At 42.3% G+C, this 23,259-nt stretch overlaps 1 long non-coding RNA gene across 1 annotated transcript in view; it reads left to right on the top strand.

The window, feature by feature from the left end:
- The first annotated feature begins 11,893 nt into the window (after positions 1 to 11,893).
- The window catches only part of LOC123344438, a 159,332-nt gene continuing 147,966 nt past the window's right edge, over positions 11,894 to 23,259 (top strand). The window contains exon 1 of the long non-coding RNA XR_006572552.1: positions 11,894 to 11,939. This is a non-coding gene — a long non-coding RNA (uncharacterized LOC123344438). The remainder of the gene's footprint in view (positions 11,940 to 23,259) is intronic.

The following is a 23,259-nucleotide window of genomic DNA, read 5'->3' as shown; positions in this document are numbered from 1 at the left end:
TACAAAGTCACGTACCCCCCGACCCACACAGAACTTGCAAACCACCTCCCATACCGACCAGGGTGCGTACTGACTGCAGTGTGTGTGTGACCTGCTGCTGATCCTGCCCCCATGTCTGTACCCTGGTAAAGGTGATTGTCCTGTCAAATTACCAACCCCCTTCCCCCCCTTCAAACAGAGTCTCCTCTAAAAGAACATGACGGAAAAAGTAATTAACAGAAAAGTATTTTTTATTATCAACTAGACAGTTAGGGGATGAAACTGGGATGGGGGCTTGGGTGAGGCGGGAAGGAAAGGACTTCTCAAAAATTAGGCTATGAGAGCTTTTCGGTACTTGAGCACTCTGCTGGGGTGCAGTGACAGTTTACACGGCCTCTGGCGCCCCTCCTTCTGGTTATTTTGGGTGAGGGGGGTATGGGACTTTGTGGCGGGGGAGGGCGGTTGCAGATACACTGCAGGGGGGCTCTGTCCTCCTGCCTGAGGTCCTGCAGAACATGCACAAGGCGCAGGAGCATGTCCGTTTGCTCCCTCATTAGTCCAAGCAGCGTTTGAGTCGACTGCTTGTCTTCCTCACGCCACCTCTCCTCCCGTTCGCTGTGTGAGCGCTGGTACAGAGAGAGGGTCTCCCTCCACTGGCTCTGCTGGTCCGCCTCGTCTCGGGAGCACCCCCTAACTTCAGCGAACATCTCGTCCCCTGTCTTTTTCTTTCGCCGCCTAATCTTTGCCAGCCTCTGTGAGGGGGATGCTGTGGCAGGTCTGGAGACAGTCGAAGCTGTGTGATGGGAAAAAGGGAGTGAATTCCTTGCAAAGATAAATTTTGGCGAACAATGAACACAGTGTAGTCTGTCTCTGTGAATTCTGGGTTGAGATCCCAGTGCCTGATGGGGCAAAAACCATTTTCGCGGGTGGTTCTGGGTAAATGTCGTCAGTCATCCCTTCCTCCGGGAAAGCTACAGCAGACAATCATTTCAAGCCCGTTTTCCCTGGATTTCCCTGGCAGACGCCACAGCGTGGAAACCATGGAGCCTATTTTGCCTTTTGTGCCTGTCACCGTATGTGTACTAGATGCCGCTGACAGAGGCGGTCCAGCAGCGCTACACAGCAGCATGCTTTTGCTTTTGCGTGATAGCAGAGATGGTTACCAGCCATACTGTACCATCTACCATACCATAAATTGGTCATAAGATGGGCATGGTTACAAGTCCTTTTGCACTGCGCCATTTGCTGCTGTCATAAGTGCCCCTGGCTGCTCTTAGCCAGGGGCGCAAAAGCCAAAATTGGGAATGACTCCCTGAGTCAATCCCTCCTTTTTGGTATGTAAAAATAGAATCAGTCCTGCCTAGAATATGGGCAAGTGTACTAGAGAACCACTGTATCAGAGAACCAGAGAGCACAGCTGCTCTGTGTCAGATCCTGCATAGATTATGAGCTGAATGCTATTCACAGGGGGTGCTCCTGCAACAACCCCACCTGTTCATTCCATTCTTCCCCAGCCTTCCTGGGCTACCATAGCATTGTCCCCCCACTTGTGTGATGAAGTAATAAAGAATGCAGGAATAAGACACAGTGCCTTGTTAGTGAGAAATGAGTGGAAGGCAGCCTCCAGTTGCTATGATAGTCCAGATAGGACATTAAGGAGTGTGGAGGAGAGGAGCCCAGCATCCTGCTGCTAGTCCAGGGGCAATTGAATCTTTTCTTTACACATGAAGGGTGGGGGCTGATGAAGCTCAGCCCCCTGTTGCTATGATGAGGACGGTTACCAGCCATACTGCACCATCTACCAGGAAAAATTAGGGCCAGGCGCCCTTGATCGACCTCACAGATGCTAGTACGCATGGTTACCAGTCCTTTTGCACTGCCCCATGTGCCAATAGGCTGATGATGAGGACGGATACCAGCCATATTGCACCATCAGCCATCCGTAGCGTGGGGGGAGTGAGGATGTCGGTGTTCAGTGCTGCACCATCGCATCTATCTTCAGCATTCAGTAAAGATACGGTGACATGTAAAAGAGTCAACAGAGGATTGTTTTCCCTTTCACTTCTGGGGGTGGGGGACGGGTGCGTAAATTGCCGAGCTATGCCCTGACCCACCGCGGACACTGTGTTTGACCCTAGAAGCATTTGGAGCTCAGCCAAGAATGCAAATGCTTTTCGGAGACAGCAGGAACTGTGGGATACCTTGCGTCCTCAGTCCCCCCTCCCTCCATGAGCGTCCATGTGATTCTTTGGCTTTCCGTTACGCTCGTCACGCAGCAGCGTGCTGAGTCTGTGCTATGCCGTCTGTCCGGAGTTTTTTGAAAAATACTCTGGACCAGGCGTAACATTACAGTAATTCCCCTAATTAGATGCAGGACTCTCCGAGCGAGATCACCCTGAGGACAGTCACTGAAGGAGATAGAGAGCGCATGCTGCGTGAAAGCCAGCACAAACCAGGGCCCTATGCAGCCGTGCTCGGGGAGGCAATGCTCCCTGAGTACCTCATGAAAGCCTCGTGCGGAAAAGTGTGCTGCCACGGAGCACCCAATAAGGCAGCTCTCCCCAGGAACCTCCTGCGGAGGCTTTTCGATTACCTCCAGGAGAGCTTCGTGGAGATCTCCCAGGAGGATTTCTGTTCTATCCCCATATATAGAGAGACCTCCTTTTCACATACTTCAGATTCCTGTTATATTAAGAATAAAAGTTTACATGGTTAAAGTACTTACCGAGTGATCCTTCCCCTGATTCAGGGTCCGGGTTAATGGCCGGGGACGGTTGGTAGGGGATCTCCGTGACGGTGATGAAGAGATCCTGGCTGTCGGGGAAACCAGCGTTGTAAGCGCTGTTGCCTGCCTCGTCCTCCACAAACCCTTCCTCATCTTCCCCGTCCTCGAACATCGCCGAGGAACTGGCCGTTGACACTGTCCCATCGTCAGAGTCCATGGTCACTGGTGGGGCAGTGGTGGCAGGCTCCGTAGCGTCCGTTTGCCGCTTTGATTTTTTGGTAGCCTTGTCTGGGGTCCTTGATTTTCACGCGGCGCTGCGTGGCATCCCGGCTGTATCCTCTGTCTCTCATGGCTTTGGAGACCTTCTCGTAGGTCTTTCCATTCCGTTTTTTGGAGCGCAGCTCCGAAAGCACAGACTCCTCGCCCCACACATCGATCAGATCCAAGAGTTCCCAGTCAGTCTATGCTGGGTCCCTCTTTCTATTCAGAGATTACATGAACTCCTCTGCTGGAGAGCTCTGCATTGCTGCCGGTGCTGCTGAGCTCGCCCCGATGTCCAACCACGAAATGAGATTCTAACTGTCCAGACAGGAAAAGGAATTCAAATTTTCCCGGGACTTTTCCTGTGTGGCTGGTCAGAGCATCCAAGATCGGACTGCTGTCCAGAGCATCAACAGAGTGGTGCAGTGTGGGATAGCTCCCGGAGCTAGTAAGTTCGATTTGCATCCACACCTAGCCTAATTCGAGATAGCCATGTCGAATTTAGCGCTACTCCCCTCGTCGGGGTGGAGTACCGAATTCGAACTAAAGAGCCCTCTAGGTTGAATTAAACGGCTTCCTAGTGTGGACGGTTGAGCAGTTAATTCGAAATAACGCTGCTAAATTCGATTTAAAGTCCTAGTGTAGACCAGGCCTCAGTCTGTTGCCTCTTCGTGGAAATGGAGCCCTGCAGCCCAATTGTCTTGGGTTCCTGGAACCAGCGCTGACCCCCAAGATACCCTTGTGCACCCAAAGGTGTTAGCCTTCTGGTTTACCCCTTTAAGGAGACATGTGGTAGGGATAGCATATAACACACAGACACTTCACACAGAATTCTAACACATCATTCCTCTTTACTTCATCATTCATCATGAATACCCAGAGCCGTTCAAAACTAACAAACCACTACACACATTTCCCTCCCTGTTTCCTCACCACTCAGAATGTTCTTTGGGCTGGGGGAGTGGAGGTCAGGTTCCTTGGTGGAATCCAGGATCCTGCCCCTACTGCTGCATGACTCCTCTTCCAAATTATGGAGCCTCCCTAGGTCACGTTGCTTCTTCTGATCCTGGCCGGTCCATCTCCTTCCTCTCTCCTGCCCAGAACTTCCTGTATGTTTCTCTGGAACTATTCCCTGTCCCATCCAGCCTTTGTGTTTTCAAAAGATTAGCAATGACACCTTGGTGTCTTTGTTCTGCAAATTTCCCCACTTTTCATATCTGTTCCCTGCAGACCAGCTTGGTCAAAATAGTTTCCCAACCCCCCTTAGTATAACTATAGTACGGTCAAGACACCGTCATTAAGTACTCCCCATTATCCTCTGTCTGAGGAAGATGTGACACAGCCTTGCCTGCAAAAGTGAAATCCATGTACACAATATAGCATCTTTATAGTATCAATCAGAATTCATCAGATACCCCAAAACATCATAATCCTGTCAGTCTATATCCATTTGTTGTCTTATATCTAGATTGTAAACTCTTTCAGTCAGGGACTGTCTTTTTGTTCTGTTTGTACCACACCTACCACAATGGGGTTTTGGTCTATGACTAGGGCTCCTATGCACTATGGCAATACAAATAATAAAGATAGTGAGAGCTACAGTGCTGGAGCCTTAAAATTCCACTTTTCTTACGGGGGATATTTATACCTTTCAGCATGGATCCTAATAAATAATACTGAATTTCTGTTAATATAAGAAAGGTCAGGCCCTCCTTTCATGTAGCATAGGAAGATTTGATAGCTACAGGTTCATAGGAAGGAGTGGAGTTAAAATGTGTAATTCTCAGTGTTGCTGGAGCTAAGCTCTCTGTCCAGTGGGAGTAGCACTAGCCATAGCTATGCCGTTCACCCACGAATGACCTTTGCTTTTCAAACAAAAATTTTTGGACTATATCCTGGGAAGTATTTTGCCATTGATGCTATAAAATTGAATGCGATATATTAAAGGTCTATCGTCACTTGTAGCTAGGGATTAGTATGATGACAAACATGACTGCCATAGTCCTGGCTGTATAGGGATTTTTGCAATGGGTGTATTGTGCAGACTTTACACATACACCCTCTGTCCCTTTTAAAAAAATTCAGTCTATGACTGTGCCTGTGCAGTGCTCAGAGGTTTTACTAGCACTAGCACATATGCAATCATTGGGTCTGATCCTGTAGGCTATGGAGTGCCTCCTGGAAGGTGCTGTGTATCCTTGTCTCCCGTTGAAGGAGCACAGCACCTAGCAGATATGGGGCCATAGACTTTATTATAGTAAATGTTCACATTCATATGTGGTTTTTTTTTCCCCACTAAGGCCTGGTCTATGCTAGGAATTTACATTGGAATTGCTAAGTCTCTCAGGGGTGTGAAAAGTCCACACCCCACAGGGACATAGCTACAATGACCTAACCCCCGGTGTAGACAGTAGTAGGTCAACAGAGGAATTCTCCTGTTTACTTAGCTACCACCCCTCGAGGAGGTGGATAACTTACGCCAACAAGAGGACCCCTTTCATTGGCATAGGTGGTGTCTACACTGAAGTGCTTCAGCAGTACATCTGCTCAGCTGTAGTGTTTCAAGTGTAGACATACCCTAAGCATGTAGTGAGGCCTGCTTCTGTTTCCATTGCCTTTTTTGGCATTGTACCTTTCAGCTTCATGAGTGCTTTATTGGGCTCTAAGTGGGCAGGAGGATTCACACTGTCTTCAGTGTGCTTCCCTTTAGAGCCACCTCCTTCCCTCATTTTAAGCTCCACATCGCAGGTGATGAGTTGTATGAGACTCTTTTGCTTTTCATCACCATGGCTTGTTGGGTGAATAGTGTAGATTGCTATGCAAGGGGCCCAAAGTGATCACTTGTTTCATTCTTAGTCTGAAAATCTCCTACAGAAGAGGGAAAAACACACACTTGCTGTTTGTGTTAATCATTTCGTTATAGTAAAGTCTAGTTTATTGAAATGAAGACCTGCTGTAACAAACCATTTCAAAGAATGGATTTGCTATGGCGCCTCAGTTCTCTGGTTATATAAATAGTGAAGACCTTCAAAACACATCTCTGTTAAAAGAATAATCCTTATAATCTGAAGAACTATCTTTGATTAGTCTTGTAAATGAACCCTATCATGTGATGTGATACACTAATGCTGTAACATACTAACCTTTTAATAAAACGGACAGTGTTCTTGATAAGCTAATGGCCCCAAATGGCAATTAATACATTAAGTCTTTGCATTTAATACATTTCAGATAATTCCCACCCCACCCCCCGTTACCCATTTTTAACAACGTAGTTTCAGATTTTTTTTCGTGCCTAGTCAATTCTATGGTCGCATTTCATGTTGAGCAAAAACGTCATGTTGTTTGTGATGAATATGAATATCAGTATTTGTGATGGGTTGGACCCCTTGGGATGACACCTGACGTGCTGAAATACCACTGAGTCTACCTGTAGTGCCAGCATGGGCCCCCCTTTAACCTGTCTTGCTGAGCCAGGCCATTAAAGCCTCTTCCAGCACACATCCAGGCAAGGCCACACCCAGCTGCAGTTCAGCTCTGGGAAGACTCAGCTTAAGGGACTTGCCCCAGCACACAGGTGTCCACTTCCCTTGGAGTTTAGACCCAAAGATATATTATGAAATTCTCCTCCTCCCTCAATGTGGAGGAAGGTATGCACAACTTCTCCACACACACACACACACCCATTCCCCTGGCCCTCAGTTAGAAATTACAGAAACTGGTTTAATAATAAACAAAACACATTTTATTAACTATAAAAGGCAGATTTTAAGTGGTAAAAGGGGTAGCAAACAGAACAAAGCAGATTACCTTAGTAAATAAACAAAAACCGTAGACTGATCTTAACACACTAGATGGGTAGGATACAAATTAACAAATTCTCATCCTGAGTGATAAAGGGGCTGGCAGATTCTTACTGAACAATTTGCCTTGCCTTTCCCAGGTTTTCTTACGCAGGCTAAAGATCTTAGCCTGGGACCATCACTGCTCACAGCTCAGTCTTTGTTCCTCTGGTGTTTTCAGATGTGTTGTTGTAGGGAGAGTGAGAACCCCTCATGTTGTCATTGTCCCTCTTTTATATCTTCCCCCCACTTACTGGAAAGTGTGTTTTGGTTTTTTTGTTTGTTTGTTTGTTTTTTTGCTGTGATCTGTGTCAAACAGTTCCCATTGTGTAGAGCTATCTCTGAGAGGTTTCTATTGCACACAGTTCCAGGGGTAATCCTTATGGTTGTGTGCATTTCTTCAACAAGCCACTAACACTGTTTGGCCTCATTCAGCGTAGCGCATTTGAAATACAGAGGCATGGTCAATATTCCCAGCTTCAGATACAAAAATGATACATGCATAGATATTGGATAAACACATTCAGCAAATTATAACCTTTCCAAGGATATCTTTCATGAGCCATCTTGCATAAAGCATATTTCAGTTATGACATATCCATAACATAACCATATTTCCATGAAGAATATGGAGTGCAGCATCACAGTATTAGTATCTGCTTTGGCTGGGAGATGGCAGAAGGGGGAATTCTTTCTGGATTACTGCAGAATAATAATAAAGACACTTTTGAGTTTTTACTTTACTTTCCTCAAAGTTATAAATGTTTCCACAGACAATGGTCTGATTGTTCAAAAGAGGCAGCTTCCCAGGTAACTTTAATTTCAAATCCTTGCCTGCATAATTAAAACACAAACTTGAGACCTTTTTCTTCAACACTTCCATTGTCTATTTCTCATTATACTTCTTGATGAGATTTTTAGGCTTCACAGAACACCGTCTAGGCAGCTAATCCGATGCAGTGCTAAGATCACAGCACTTCTTGTGTAATTCTTATTAGGTTAATCAAGAAACTTACTGAAGCAGGAGGTTTTTTAAGGCCTGCCAAATTTGAAACCATAGATCAAAGTTCATAGCCCTCTGACCCTTTTGCCCTAACTTGGCTCAGCAAAGTTTGCATGAATGGGCCTTATTGTGAATATGGCAGCATCACAGGGCCTGTACATTTGTAATTGTCTGGGCTTAGAAGAGGCACTGTAATGTGACAGATGAAATGCATTTCTTCTTCTCTTTCTGAAGTCTAAAAGTTTTCACCTCCATTGCCTATACAAGTGCAGTGGTGATCACAATAGCAGTTAGGTGATCATTGTCCCTGTCAGGCTGAGCCCCAAGTTTTATGACAGAATGTAATTAAATGGCTCAGAAGGCAACATTAGGAAAACAGCAGTGAAGAGCAGGGGAAAGCTTAATTTCCATATGGTCAGCCAAGCAAGAACAACGCCAGCATTGTGCCTTGGAGTAGACAGTTTAAGCACTATTAAAGAGATGTCTATTCTTTACATTGTCTATCAAATGCCACTGCACTTTTTGATTGCCCTTCTTCCCGGTCAGACCCTCTCCTTAACCTGAATGTTTTTACATGGCAGTAGTTCTTAGCCTTAATAAATATTTTATTATCAGTTCCTAATACATAACCCTTATTTTCAATAGTAACACTGAGTTTAAGGATGGAAATCAGTCAGTTTAATTCACCGAAGTTTGACCCATAAAAGCTTAGGACATTTTAATGGGTTACCTTCACAACATTCTGATTTACTACTTCCTTTGTTCAGAGCGAATTACGAAGGTAAATGAGGTCAGCAACGTTTGGGTTTTTTAGAGGGATTCAGGCAGAGGGGGCAATAATTGCCTTTCTGAAGAAGCGCTTATATTCTCTACAGCTTTACTTCCTCGTCTGTGTAGGTGATACTATGCCCTCACTTATTTTTAAAAAATAATTTTCTTTACAAAGATATCCAGGGAAATGTAAACCAACCACTAGGATTCAAATTTGTCACTGATTTTTTTTCCCCCTAAAGTTCCTGGGTTATTCATGGTTCCCCTCCCTATCCAGGCCAACCATGTGACACTGGTCCCTTGATTTGTAGATGTTCATAAAGTTATTGCAGTTATTGTACTGATGGAATGACCAATGTCTCAGGGCCTGGTACTGCTACCATTGAAGTCAATGGGAGTTTTGCAGCTATAGGCATGATTCATTGTCTATGGGAGATGAAGGATATCTTGATCTGCATCCCTGCTTGGACAAAAGGGTGAAGGAAAATCTGTGTTCAGATGCCTGGTCCGTGATGCAAAACTAGAGAGGAAACAAGAAAATTGAGCAACAGAAGGCTTTTTGTGAAGAGTTAATTTGGAAGCAAGGTACTTTAAAAATGAATTGTAATGTTTATTTCCAAAGAGGCTAATTCAGAAAGTCAATGTTGATCTGACATTTCTGGTGATATTCTTAGGGTGTTTCCATAACAAAGCATGTGAACATGCTACCAAACCCTACAGGTGAGTTATTAAAATGATATGAGAGATTTTGTTAGGATTAGAATTCTGTTAATTAAAGATTTGATTAAGAAAAGCAAGATGTTCAGTTACAAAGTAAAGTTAATAAAGCAATTCTGGCAGTTGCAGTCTTCACCTCTTTAGAGTAAGAAAACTCTTGAAAGTATGGAAGAAAAAAAATAAAGTTGACTCTTGTTTGTTCAACCTAAGTTGTTCAGTTGAAATTATCCCATCTCTGCTTAAAATGTATGACATGTAGAGGGTTTCATTTAGAATAGGAGTACATGCTCTGAAGACTAGGGAGTGGGTGGGTTTCAGACCTGAGCTGCAGCCTGAGCTGCAACATCTACATGGCTGTTATCAGCACGGTAGCCCAAGCCCCACCAGCCCATGTCTGTTGACTGGGCTCTCAGACTCACAGCTGCCTGGCTGTGTAGATGTACACTTAGTGTATTTAAGGTCTAGAAGACATGACCTATGATAGGACAAGAAGTAATGGGGTTAAATTGTGGCAAGGGAGGTTTAGGTTGGACATTAGGAAAAACTTCGTAACTATAGGGTAGTTAAGCACTGGAACAAATTGCCTAGGGAGGTTGTGGAATCTCCGTCATTGGAGGGTTTTAAGAACAGGTTAGACAAAAACCTATCAGAGATGGACTAGTTATTACATAGTCCTCCTTGAGTGCAGGAGACTGGACTAGATGATCTATTGAGGTCCCTTCCGGTCCTACACTTCTATGATTCTATGTATGATATAGGAAATTTGCAAGTTAAATACTCAGTGGTGTACTTTTAAAAAAATGATATTACTGCATTGACTGTTGTAAACCACTGGAATGTGTTAATCCTATACATTCTCAACAGGAAAAGTAAAAGAAGGAAGTAGCAGAAATGTTATTGTCATGGTCTTAAACTCTTTCTCCCCAACTCACAATCTTGACTACAGCTGACCTTTAAAATATATCGTTCCTGCTTGTTATAACCAAGGCATTTCCCCCTATAAAAAAGTGTCAGCTTTATTTGATCTTCAAATGTTGAATATAAAGATGCTTTATTATTAAACTGGGAAAAGTTTATTATTACATTCAGTTACATTAACTAGAGTGTAATCTGACCAGTAAGATACACACATGCTGTCTATGTCCATTTAGGAAAGAGTATATATAGAGAGGCACATGTCATACCTCTCAGTAAAATAAATGAGGCATATCTTTTTATTTATGGGGTTGAAAAATTGGAGGAGACAGTTAAATCTTATTGTCAATCAAGCTCATTTAAAAGCTTCAGCCATCAGTATTCTGGAACCAACTTATATTAAGACTTTTTATCCTTTTCCTCTTTATATACACACAATGCCTACACACTTTTTAAACAAACAAAAAATACTTTCCTTATTCCTTGCCTTATGTTTCCTCCCCAAAAATAAAATAAAGAGAGACTTGTTCTGGGAACATTATTAAATTACTGTCATTTTCACAGTTGTAATTCCATTGCTTTTTATTTTGAATATATTTTCTCACTTGCATAGCCAGTTGAGCCAAATAGGATTTACCGATTTACCTCTGGAAAAGTAAATGGCCTAATGTTCTTCTATGGTTATCTTCCCTTTCAGCTTGTGGGATATATGCTTTGCCTTCTGCCCGCTTAGTGCCCTGTAGATAAATGTGTACAGAATTTCTTTAGCTGTCACATTGATGGATGGGTGGGACAGTAGAACCTGCTCAGCCAGAGCAAGTGGGAGACTTTCTGATTCATCACTCTTCCTGCTGTCAACACAGTGATCAGGGCTACAGAGCAGGTCCTGACTTGTCTAGGTCACAGAACCACAAGAAAAGCAATTAGTTTTTCAAGGATATACATATTTTAGTCATAGGATATTTGACACCTGTGCTGCAATTCTCCTATTCATTACATCAGAATTTTATTGTGTGTTCTTTTAAAGTGGGGGCACTGTGCTTAGCTGAGATTGGACCACATCAGACTGAATTATTTTTGTCGTTATGATCATTTATAGTAGCAAAGAATGAAGGGTAGTGTTTCACAAAAAGGAAATTGGGGAGAATGGTGTTTGCTGACACGTGTGCAATGGAGGTGTCAGTATATTTCAGCAAAGCGGTTGAGAAGTACCACTTTCTCTTGGGATATATTCTGAACAGCACTAATTTGCTAATAGCTCTAGCCAACTCTGGATAGTGTCTGTTCCTTTTCTTGGTTGAACTAGTGAAGGTACTCCTCTAATTCAACAAGTCCAGGCTTGTATTTATGGAGTGAAAGGTACTAAGCTAAATCAGAGGTTTTGTGCTGGCATACTGAGAAAATACAGGCCTTAGTCAAATATTATATATATAACTGTAAATCATTAAAATATACAGCCAACTTCTGGCTAGAATTTCTGTGCACGAGCACCAGTCAAGCTAGTCTGCACTGACTGGGTCTTCATTGCAGAGCTAGCCTGATTTGTTACTTGGGCATTGCTGAAAAATTCATGGCCTTTTCTTACCTTGCTACCTTTGTGACACAGAGAGTTCTAATGCTGACACAATAATGTGGTTCTTTGTAGTCAGTATAAGTACAGAAGTGTCAGTCCTCCAACATGTTAACATTTGAATGGTCTGTAACTGCACTCTGACACAGTGAGCAGGTGAGAGTTCTCTGGCTGCAAAGCCCTCTTAAAAATATGTTTGCTACACATTTCTGCTAGGTCCAGGAGAACTTTACCAGTAGATATGAGCAAAGATTTTCCTTCATTACAAACTTTCTATACTCATATTTAAATGACCAGTTAGATTTATCAGGTTTGTTGTTCAGTGAAATTTTAATATGGTATGGTGTGTGTGTGTGTGAGAGAGAGATATATAGATATAGATATAGATATGACAGCAGCTTTCTAACACCTTGCATGAATTAAGCATTCCCTCCCATTCTATATTTAATAACATAGCTTTTGCAATCTTTTTTTCCCCCACAACAAAACAAATCTATGGCTGTATTCATGAATACTAAACTGCTCACACATGCAGTAATCAAGACCTCTTCTCTAAAAACACAGGCAAGCTAGCATTGACACTTAAGACAAAGGATGACAATCTAACCATAGAAATAGTAAATCTTTCCCATTCTTTCTCCAATGGAAGATCTTTCCCGTTCTTCCTCCAAACCACTCCTAAAGCCTGCTTGTTCCTTAAGGCCTATATGTACTAAAACCACATGCAGCTCTACTTTCCTCTACTTCTATTGTGCTCTAATACGATACTGTATCTGTTATAGTGTATTTAGGCTGTGAGATCATTGTGATGTGGACTTTGATGTTTTGCAATGTGTATAGAAATACAGCATACAACTGTATTGTACAAGTTGTTAGAGAGTAAGCAGAACATTTTGGCAGAATTTGGTTAGGAAATGTTTGGGGCATATTAGCTGGATGTTTCTGCTAAAACGCTTAACAAAACAGTTAATGATACGATTGAAATTAAGAGATTTACAATTGCCTAAGTTCCATGGCTCCTAAGTGCCTATGTCATTTTTGAACAGGGGGCTCTTGTCACTTAGGTTTTGAAAATTTTATCCCTAATCCATTAAAGTACTATCAGCTTAAACCATATGAGATTGTCATCTGGACTACAGAGATTCTGTGAGGTTCTGTGGAAACTGATAGGATTTCTCTATAACTGCTTTATGCAGTTGCACTTTGATAATGATATTTCTACTTCTGCTGACTTTTGTTGTTATACTTTAAATCAGCCTGCATTCTTAGGTGGCACTAGGACAGTGCATAATACTCAGATAGTTAAGGTTCAGGAGAAGTAAGGCCATTTCTACACTACCACTTATGTCTGCAACACTTATGTCGCTCAGGAGTGTGAAAAAACATAAGTGACATAAGTTACACTGGCATAAGTGGTAGTGTGCACAGCTCTATGTTGGCAGGAGAGCTTCTCTCACTACCGTCACTCTTTGGGGGTGGTTTAATTATGTTGACTGGAGAGCTCTCTCCCGCTGGCACAGAGTGGCTACACGAGAGACCTTACAGTGGTGCAGATGCATTGGTACAGTTGTGCCGCTGTAAATTCTCTAGTGTAGACAGAGCCTAATTGGCACCCAGCTGAATCTCCTTAGTCATAGAGAGAGATCTGCTGAGTAATGCTGTTTATTTTTTCTTTGATTTTAAAGATTTTTTTACTAGTAATCCTTAGCTCTTAAACTCAAATCACTTTACAGAGATAATTAAGTAATCCTTACTGTAGGACCGCAAGGTAGATAAAAATGTATAATTATCATCTAGTTACAGGTGCAGAAACTAAAAGTATGTCTGCACTTGCTCTGGGTGTCTCTAACCCTCTGACTGCCAGAAGCTTGGATTGGGGGAAGGGATGGATCACTCGATAATTGCCCTGTTCTGTTCATTCCCTCTGAAACATTTGGCACTGGCCACTATTGGAAGACAGGATACTGGACTACATGGACCATTGGTCTGACCCAATATGGCTGCTCTTATGTTCTTTCTTCCAGCTGGGGGTGTAATTCCCAGCACACAGAGACATACCCACACTAGCTTGATCTGTGGCGGCATGAGTGATGGGAGGGGCTAGCTGCCCCGAGTGCAATCTATCTGAGGCCGTAGTGTGGGGATGTTACACCCCCAGCTCATAGTGTAGGCTATGGTTCTGATCAGCTCCAATTTACAGGGTGTTTTGATATCAGAGGCAGGATAAGAAATCTGGAATTTCTGGCTCCAAGTCCTATGATCAGATTGTTTCCCTTTCAACTGAGTTTTGAGTCTTTGTTTAAATAAGCACAAAAGGATGCATGTACGTATGGTACAATCTTTTTATATCATGCAGCAAGTTCTGGAGGAACAAATTCTTTACAAATATTCAGATACATTTGAAAGTCAGCACTTCCAATTTTAAACCAATTACACTTGCAAAATGACATTCAGACAGATGATACTCATTCTTACATGCATTGTACATGTCAAGGCTCCTGGGAGTGTAAGGTGACAACCTGGCTGGCATTTTTCTCCCTCTGCTACCAGTCTCTCAAATTGTTATATCATCCACCTGATAGAGAAGTTGGGAGTTAGTTAATGTTTAAGGATGGCTGTGAGGTCCTGAGATGAATGGTGGTGTATTGATTTCGTAGGAAGAGCCATAGTTGTGCATGGATCTTTGCAAATACATACTCGGACATAATCCCTGTACTGAGGAGTTTTATCATCTAATTTAGATGAATAAAAAATTGAATTAAAGGAAATACAAGGAAGTGAAAGCTAGCTGCAGCCAAAGAGTGAAAATAGGCAGATTTGTAACCAGTCATTAATGGACAAGCAGAAGAAAAAGGGTTTAAGAGATGATTTAGGAGGTAAGAGTCCAACACATAAGTGTAAGGTATTGATTATTATCTAGAGATAGGACCATTTTACTGAACCAAGACCCAGGGCCTGTGCAGTCAGGGCTGGCTCCAGGCGCCAGCGAAGGAAGCAGGTGCTGTGGCAGCCAATAGAAATGGGCGGCAATCCGTCCGTCATTGGGGCAGCACGTTTGGGTCTCCGGCGCTAATTTGGGCCCTTCTATCGCTCCGCCTCAGTCGGCGGCGGAACTTCAGCAGCAGCTCAATTTCCCCCTCCTGCCCCACTTCTGTCTTTGCCGGCAATTCGGCAGAAACTCGATTGAGTTTTTCTTTTTTTCCTTCGCTGCTTGGGGTGGCAAAAAATCTGGAGCCGGCCAGTCCTGTGTGCAGTTATAAACGTAAGGTGTTTGGAACCTGGATCTGAATTTTTCAGCTTTGTTCCAGCTCTGTTTTTATCAGTTGTTGGTAAGACCCCACAGCTACTAGAATGTTAACATTAAAGATGTTACGAAAATGATGATGATGCAATTCAGTGTACTTTTCAATGTGTCCTATGTGTCTAGATGACTGTTAACAAACTCTCTGCCTGCTCACGAACCCCTCTCCAAAGCACTGGTATGACCTTCAACAGCAATTAATATCAGCCACTTCTCTATCACTTTAATTTTTACCTTTTTATTTAAAAAACCAGAGAATGAACCCATGCTGGGGGCCAGCTGGCAGAGTTACATGTGCTCAAACCTTTCACCTTCAGATACCAGCATTTAAAGCCAGGCTAAAGTAACAAGTGACAATGAGTTTGGACCCATCCAAGAACTCCTTTGTTCACACCACCAAAAATTGGCATAGTATAGTGCATTTGGCAGTCTCTGCTCAAGAGATACCCTTGCTATTACAGTCCTGGCTATCTCAGGCCAGATACATCGGCAGAGCTGTATGTAGTGGAAGTTTGCTCAGCATCTTCCCGTGCTACGCCTGGCTCCCGTCACTGCTCTTAGACTCTCATATTCGTGATGATTAAATTCTTCCACAAAATTTAAAAGCAAAAAAGATTTTTAACGGTTGCTTTTGATTTTTCACAATTTAAAAAAAGTGAAAGCGGAAAGCCCTGCAAGCCTGAGCAAATTGCTGCTTCCAGCAGCTTGTCTTAGGCCTCCAATCCTACAGTAAGCTCTGTACAGGCTCACTCCAGGAGTGATGCAGAGCCTCATTAAAATGAAAGGGTCTCAATGCAGTAGGGGGTCCAGATGTCCCCTTTTTAAAGGGGCAGTCCTGTTTTTTGGAACTTTTTCTTATATAGGCACCTATTACCCCCCCCCACCTTCTGTCCCATTTTTTCACAGTTGCTATCTGGTAACCCGACAATGCAGGCATGGAGGTTTGAGTGCATAGAGCTCACTGGAGAATCTGGGGTCTTTGATTTTAACTTTCACTTCTTATTTAAAAAACTAAACTGATATAATTGTGAATCTTCCAGTTTAGTTACACTAGGGATTCATTTAGCCCAATATAACACCGTTGACATTCAAGTCAGTGGCGTGATGTCCAGGAATGAATTAGCATCATCAACAGAAAAGGGAAGATTGGGCAGGACCATCTGAAAGTCTGTATCGGGCTCCCTACAAATGCTGGCATAAGGATTTCTGTAGCCTCCCTGAATATGAACTCCAAACTTGTTTCGATATCGACTTCTAATTGGGAGGCTCCTGAGAATCGAATCCACAACCTAACATATGGAGATGCTGTATAAAAACTCAGCGTACTTTTTTTTCCTATACTGTTTGAAACAAGTTGCACGTGTAATAGTTGTCGATCTTAAACCTGTAGAGGAGTAACAGATTTGACTCTCAGCTAGTGGAACTAGCCAAACATTAAACTGTGTTAGGGAAATAATTTATAAAATGTCTAAGGAAGTTGTCCCTGTGGATATGTCTGTTACTTGGACTGTTGTAGCTTGCTTTCTGGGAGGGAGAGGGGGAGAGAAACTGGCAGGATATTTCTTTTCTGGTATTTAGAATCAATTTAACTGTTTAATGGAGAAAATATTGTGCTTGATCTCTATAGAAGTGGTATATAAAATATGTTAGAAATGGCGAAACCTACAGCTATTAAGGATGACTGCATTGATTACTATAAGAGCTAGATTCACCTTTTATACTGGATGTTGAGATATCTGCCACACCTAAGGTGGAAAACTAATTCCCAAGACTTTGTACCTTTAGTGTATTGCAGTGGTTCTCAAACTTTTTTTTTTTTTTGCAGACCACTTGAAAATTCCTGAGGGTCTCGGTGGACTACTTAATCATCTTTCCAAATGTTGCTTGTACCATTAGCTAACTATTGTAAAGCACTTTGGATAAAAGCACTATATATAAAAAAATAATTATTAATGGGTTTTTTGTTCTACAAATAAAAGCACACAACTCCTATTTTAATATCAGTAGTCTTACCTTTCTAATGTGATGGATGTGCCCTCTCTCCCCCACCGTGGCAGCCCCTGAGCTGGGGTTGGGAAGGAGGACTATCTCTCCCCGGCAGCCGAAGCCCCGTAGCTAGGGAAGTCACTTCTTTCTCTGGCCATCGCAGCCCTGCATGTCCCAAATTCCCCCTACCCTCTCTTCTCACCCCACTGCCCCCTCCCACCTACCCCTTGCATGGCTCCACTAATTAGGTGGGTGGCCCTTCATTCTTTTGTGTGCGGCTGCCTAGGCATGTACCTCAGAGGGAACTATCTGCAGACCACCTGAATGGAGCTCGTGGACCACCAGTGGTCCACAGGCCACAGTTTGAGAACCTCTGGCATGTTGTAATTTATTTGAGAGGCAAACACAGCCTTGCAATGTCCAAAATAGATTGCTGGATATTCTCAATGTTTCTTCTGAAACATTTATTATGGTAATTGTTCTGGAATTTATGAATGTGCTTATAATAACTTTTGCTTTATATGCTTTATTTTCTTTAATATTCATGGCAGTATTTTAAAAATTGCTTTGTATGTTTAACTCTTTCAGGATAAATATTAGTAACACGCATCCCATAACATTCTTCATAACAGAACAGTATTCAGTATCCAATTAAAGTGACTAGAGAACCAGGGTGGGAATATGAATCATGAGCAAGATAAGGAATGTCTCCAAAAACCTGCTTCCCCCGCCCCAATACTGTGTATGTAAAAACTCCATTCCACTCATTCCAATGCTTTCTTGGCATGGAAAGAGACCTATCATGGCACATCTCTCAATAATGAGGGATCCCCATCATACTCTAGAGACAGATAACGTGTGATCCACTTTCAAAGAGTCTACTCTTGACAAAGCTAGCTTGATCCAAATGTGTTAATCGAGGAAGAAAGGTTCCTAGTCTTTCTGTGCTAATTTGACTAGGATTTCCATGTCAGAGGAATTGGTCTTTATCTTACTTGGGACTTACTACTGTAGTAGCTTGTTTCAGAGAAATAGCAGCTGAGCCTGGAGCAGGGTAGGAGCCACTGTCCACCCTGTCCACCCTGGCTCAGTGTGGGGCTCAGCCCTGGGGTGATTTACCTCTCTGCCGGCTGCTCTGAGCACTCGAAATAACACACTGACGCTGCTGGGGAGGGGCCCGTGACTGCTCTTGCGGCTTCCCTTTGCTTCCCTGTCAGAAGTCATTTTTCTGTAGAGCAGCAAAGAAATCTACGGGGGACATGGATTCTGCATGCACGTAGTGGCGCAGAATTCCCCCAGGAATAACACTGCATTGCACATCATTGTCTGTGGTCTCCTTTGACCTGTGTGCAGACAACACATACCCCAGTGCCCTAGTACCTTATCTGGTTTTAATGCAATGGCATATATCATCTGTACTGATGAAGTAGGGGCACTGATTCCGGTATCATATTTGTCAGACAAAAGCAAAACTAATGAACACACTTGTTGCTGTAATTGTACGTTTCACAAGAGCTTTAGGGCTCCAAGAAGATGATAGGAAGGACTCTGTGAAGTTAGTTTGAAATAGAGATGGGCCTGAATCAAAGTCTAGGAATGAGCACCCTCAGAATTTGGGGTGCTATAATCTGGATCTGAATTTGGCATCTCTAGATAGGTTTCATCTTGTTAAAGATGTTCTGATTTCCCTTTAATGGGGCAACCGGCCTGGGTTAAATAATCCAACATTAGGCTTAGAAAGATTGTGTGTGTGGACTAGGAAGGTCATGCCCTGAAAAATAAGACTGCATTCTCTGTTGATTGGAACAAAGGGATAAGAAGCAACTATCCTGGCTGGTTCTGTGTAAAACCTTAGCTAAGTCATGCGACCTTGTATCTGAATCAACATAGCTGCAAAATTAGGGAAAGGAGGACTGGATGTTGCCAGGGGCGGCTCTAGGCATTTTGCTGCCCCAAGCACGGCAGGCAGGCTGTCTTCGGCAGCATGCCTGCGGAGGGTCCGCTGGTCCCGCGGCTGCCTGCGGGAGGTCCGCTGAAGCCGCGGGACCAGCAGACCCTCTGCGGGCATGTCGCCGAAGGCAGCCTGCCTGCCACCCTCGCAGTGACCGGCAGAGCGCCCCCAGTGGCTTGTCGTCCCAAGCACGCGCTTGGCGTGCTGGTGCTGGAGCTGCCCCTGGATGTTGCAATCTATTTTGAGCTCTGCTAGCTTCATTTACAAAAATGTTGTCAAAGATGTGAATGGTCCTTTTAAAAAACAAAGTTTGAATCATTGCTACAAAAAAGGTATTCATTGTCCTTAAATATCTAGGAAGGGCAGTAGAAGGAGGACTATCATAACCACATCAAACATATTCCTTTATGCTTTTGATTTAATGTTTTGTCTTTAAACTTCTTTTGAACAACAACAACAAATCCACTTAACAGGAAACTCACAAGGTGGCTTATTTGAAAGAGACAGGCAGTCAAATTGCAATTTTTAAATTTTAATTAATATGACCACAAAAATCTTTTGTAAAGACACACACACACTCACTCTCTCTCTCTCTCTCTCTCTCTCTCTCTTTATATATATATATAATATACACCCAAAACTAGTGAGGTGACTGTGTGTGGCTGTTAATGATCTAAGTGAGCAGAAAAGTAAACAGGATGTGCCTCATTTCCCCTTGATGAGCTTTGCTGTACAGAATCCTGGAATTTGCCTTCAGGTGAAATGCCAGTGATTGTGCTTTTTTTTGGGAGAGCCACTTCTAATTAAACAGCATACAGTTGAAAAATCTTTATTCTGCCTTCAAGGAACACATGAATATCAATTTTCTGTCCAGCAGTAATGCTTGGATAGTGTCTGATGCAAGTTACCTGTATGTACAATATTTGCTGCAAGTTAGCATTATGTAGATAATAGAAAATCATAGCATCTGCTAAAATCAACAGAAGGTGATACAGAAGGTGATACTCACTTGTTAACTTTTTTGTTGCTTTTACTTTCAATCTAGATAAGGTAGAAATAATGCAGGCCTGTTATTTAAATAGTGGCATGTAGGATCTGCCTAACAGATCTACAAGAACAATACCTTTGAGTGAAGGTAGCACCTTAACTCACTTAAATGACCAAATCCAGCCCTAGTATAAGCAGATGAAACTCCCATTCAATTAAATGAGTTGCATCTGGTTAACCATAACTGAATTTAGTATGTTGTCCCATGGCATTTAAGAAGTTAAAGCTGTTCACTGGTATAAGAACCTGGGAGAAATCTATGTATAGTTCAGTTCATAGGCAAATATAATTGAGGCTAGAAAGAGACTCAAGGTGCAAAATTTGGACCTGGATTAAGGAATGTTCAAATATGGGTTTTGATTCAGTTCACTAGAAAGAGAGACGCCATTGTGAAAATCAAATGCACCGCTTGGTTTGAATTGTCTGTATCCCCCAAGATTTGATGGTGTTCAGATCAGAGTTTGGTTTGAGCTCATCTGTTTTCATGGCATGTACACACAGGTTGGAAACCTGCCAGATGTGTGCTGGGTGCCCTTAGATACCGTTCATTCTGTGGCAAGCATGATCCACTCAGCCTGTATCCCAGAGTAAAACTGAGTTATTGTATGATGATGAATATCATCATCAGGCTGCCTGCTTTCCTTTTCAACAACACTGTCAGAAGTGGACAATGTTTATTGAATTTATGTTGAAGTTAAATTGAATGATTCATCCAATACCTCTTGCCCTGCCTTCAATGGGGAAGTGATTCATTATACTAAACTGAAAAATGCATGGATCTAAACCACATTACCCTATGTTAAACTTAGCCATTTTGCTTTTCAAAGGCTTGGGTGGATTTTTTCTTGTGGTTGTGATCTTTGTGGACTCTCACTCTTTCAAGTTTTACTTTTGAGCATCAGATTCAAACAAATCAACATCCACAATTGAAAGTTGGTCAGAGCTGCCAAATTTCCCCTGGTTTTGTTCAAAGTCATGACATTTTACATGATTGATGCAAAATTATAAACTGGCCGAGGCTTGTTCAGGTGGGCCACCAATTGCAATGCCACAATTGTGTGTAAATCAGCCACAAATTTGATGAATTTGACCAGAGATGAATTTGGCCTATTTTGGCCTAAGCAGGAGGGATTTTTAGGCACTTAATAGTGCACATATTTTGTTTACAAATTGTTGGATATGATTTACTGTACAGAACAGCAATGAGATTGTAATATTGGAGCAAGATTTTTCAAAAGCAACTGGTGGCTGTGGGTGCACAGATTGAGATGCCTTAAAGGAGCCTGATTTCAGAAAATATTGAGCATTCATCATCTGCAAATTGAGCTCCTTTCAGTTTGGCAAGGCACTCAAAAGTACTTGTCATGTTTGAAGGTATTAGCCTTTGCATATAACACACATGTTCAATTACATATAACATATTCAATTAAAATGTGAAAATGTTAGTAAATCGTGATCTTGGTTGTAAAGTCTTAACAAGTTTTCTTTGTAATCACATATGAGGAGACGTGCTGGGTGAAGGCATGTTATCTCTCTGTATTTAGTAATTAGGTAATGGTCACAAGAGAGTACATAACATTGCAGGTCTTAATGTTTAAATGTAAAGTAGGTCAACTCTCTGCCATGCATGCAGTCTTCCAGATGTTCCATCTCATTTTAATTGTATTTTATTAAACTCTCCAGATTGTGTTGTTACATTGGCATTAGTCGGACGTGATATAAAAGAGTAATAGCTGCCGTACTCCATCGCAATGTAACTGGTTTCTGTGCATTTAAAATAACCCCAGAAAGTAAGTTTCACTTGCAGACAATGTGAAGCAAAGTGTTAATTTGGAGAACATGTTCCTTTTGGCTTTGTGGAAGGATTTGTGCCATGTGACTGTGTGCGTGTGGGGGGTGATATTCACTAATATGATCTTAGAGTTGTTAGACTTAGCAAATATTCTCCTTGCAAAAACACTTTTTATGCTTCATCATATTTCTTTATTCAGTCTGAGTTTAAGAAACAGTAAGATTCCTGGGTAATATAAAACAAGCACATATACAGGGAAGACATTAGTGATATGATTCAGGTGTCTATAATTTAAACATCAGATAACAGTAAAAAAGCAGGGTTTCAAAGTAGGTGTTTTTGGTTTTTTTGTAGCATTTGTATTTTTAAACACACTTCAACACTGAAAACACAACTCTTTCCATACCAGTTTTGCCTTTTCCATTTAGTAAACATTTATTACTCAGAGGGGTGATTAAGAAAAAACAGAAAGCGTACAAGGACTGGAAAATGGGAGGGATCAGCAAAGAAACCTACCTTATTGAGGTCAGAGGGTGTAGGGAAGCAGTGAGGAAGGCAAAGAGCCGGGTGGAGATGGACCTAGCAAAGGGGATTAAAACCAATAGCAAAAGGTTTTTTAGCCATATAAATAGGAAGAAAACCAAGAAGGAAGAAGTGGGACCGCTTAAAACTTTAAACGGAGTGGAGATTAGGGATAATCTTGGCATGGCACAATATCTAAACGAATATTTTGCCTCGGTCTTTAATGAGGCTAATGAAGGGCTAAGGAATAGTGGTAGAGGGACTGATGGGAATGAAGATATGGGGGTAGACATTACGGTATCTGAGGTAGAAGCCAAACTTGAACAGCTTAACGGAAGTAAATCGGGGGCCCCGGATAATCTTCATCCTAGAATATTAAGGGAATTGGCAAGTGAAATTGCAAGCCCGTTAGCGATGATTTTTAATAAATCTCTAAACTCGGGGGTTGTACCGTTTGACTGGAGATTAGCTAATATAGTTCCTATATTCAAGAAGGGGGAAAAAAGTGACCCGGGTAACTACAAGCCTGTTAGTTTAACATCTGTAGTATGCAAAGTCATGGAAAAAATTTTAAAGGAGAGAGTGGTTATGGACCTTGAGGCCAATGGCAACTGGGACAAATTACAGCATGGTTTTACGAAAGGTAGATCGTGCCAAACCAACCTGATCTCCTTCTTTGAGAAAGTAACAGATTTTTTAGACAAGGGAAATGCGGTGGATCTAATATATCTTGATTTCAGTAAGGTTTTGGGTCCGATTTTATTTAATCTATTTATCGCTGACCTCGGAACCAAAAGTAGGAGTGGGCTGATAAAGTTTGCGGATGACACCAAGTTGGGAGGTATTGCCAATTCGGAAAAGGATCGGGATATCCTCC

This window comes from Mauremys mutica, chromosome 11, assembly GCF_020497125.1.
Source record: "Mauremys mutica isolate MM-2020 ecotype Southern chromosome 11, ASM2049712v1, whole genome shotgun sequence".
Taxonomy (NCBI): Eukaryota; Metazoa; Chordata; order Testudines; family Geoemydidae; genus Mauremys; species Mauremys mutica.
This window is presented reverse-complemented; position numbering and strand designations above follow the sequence as displayed.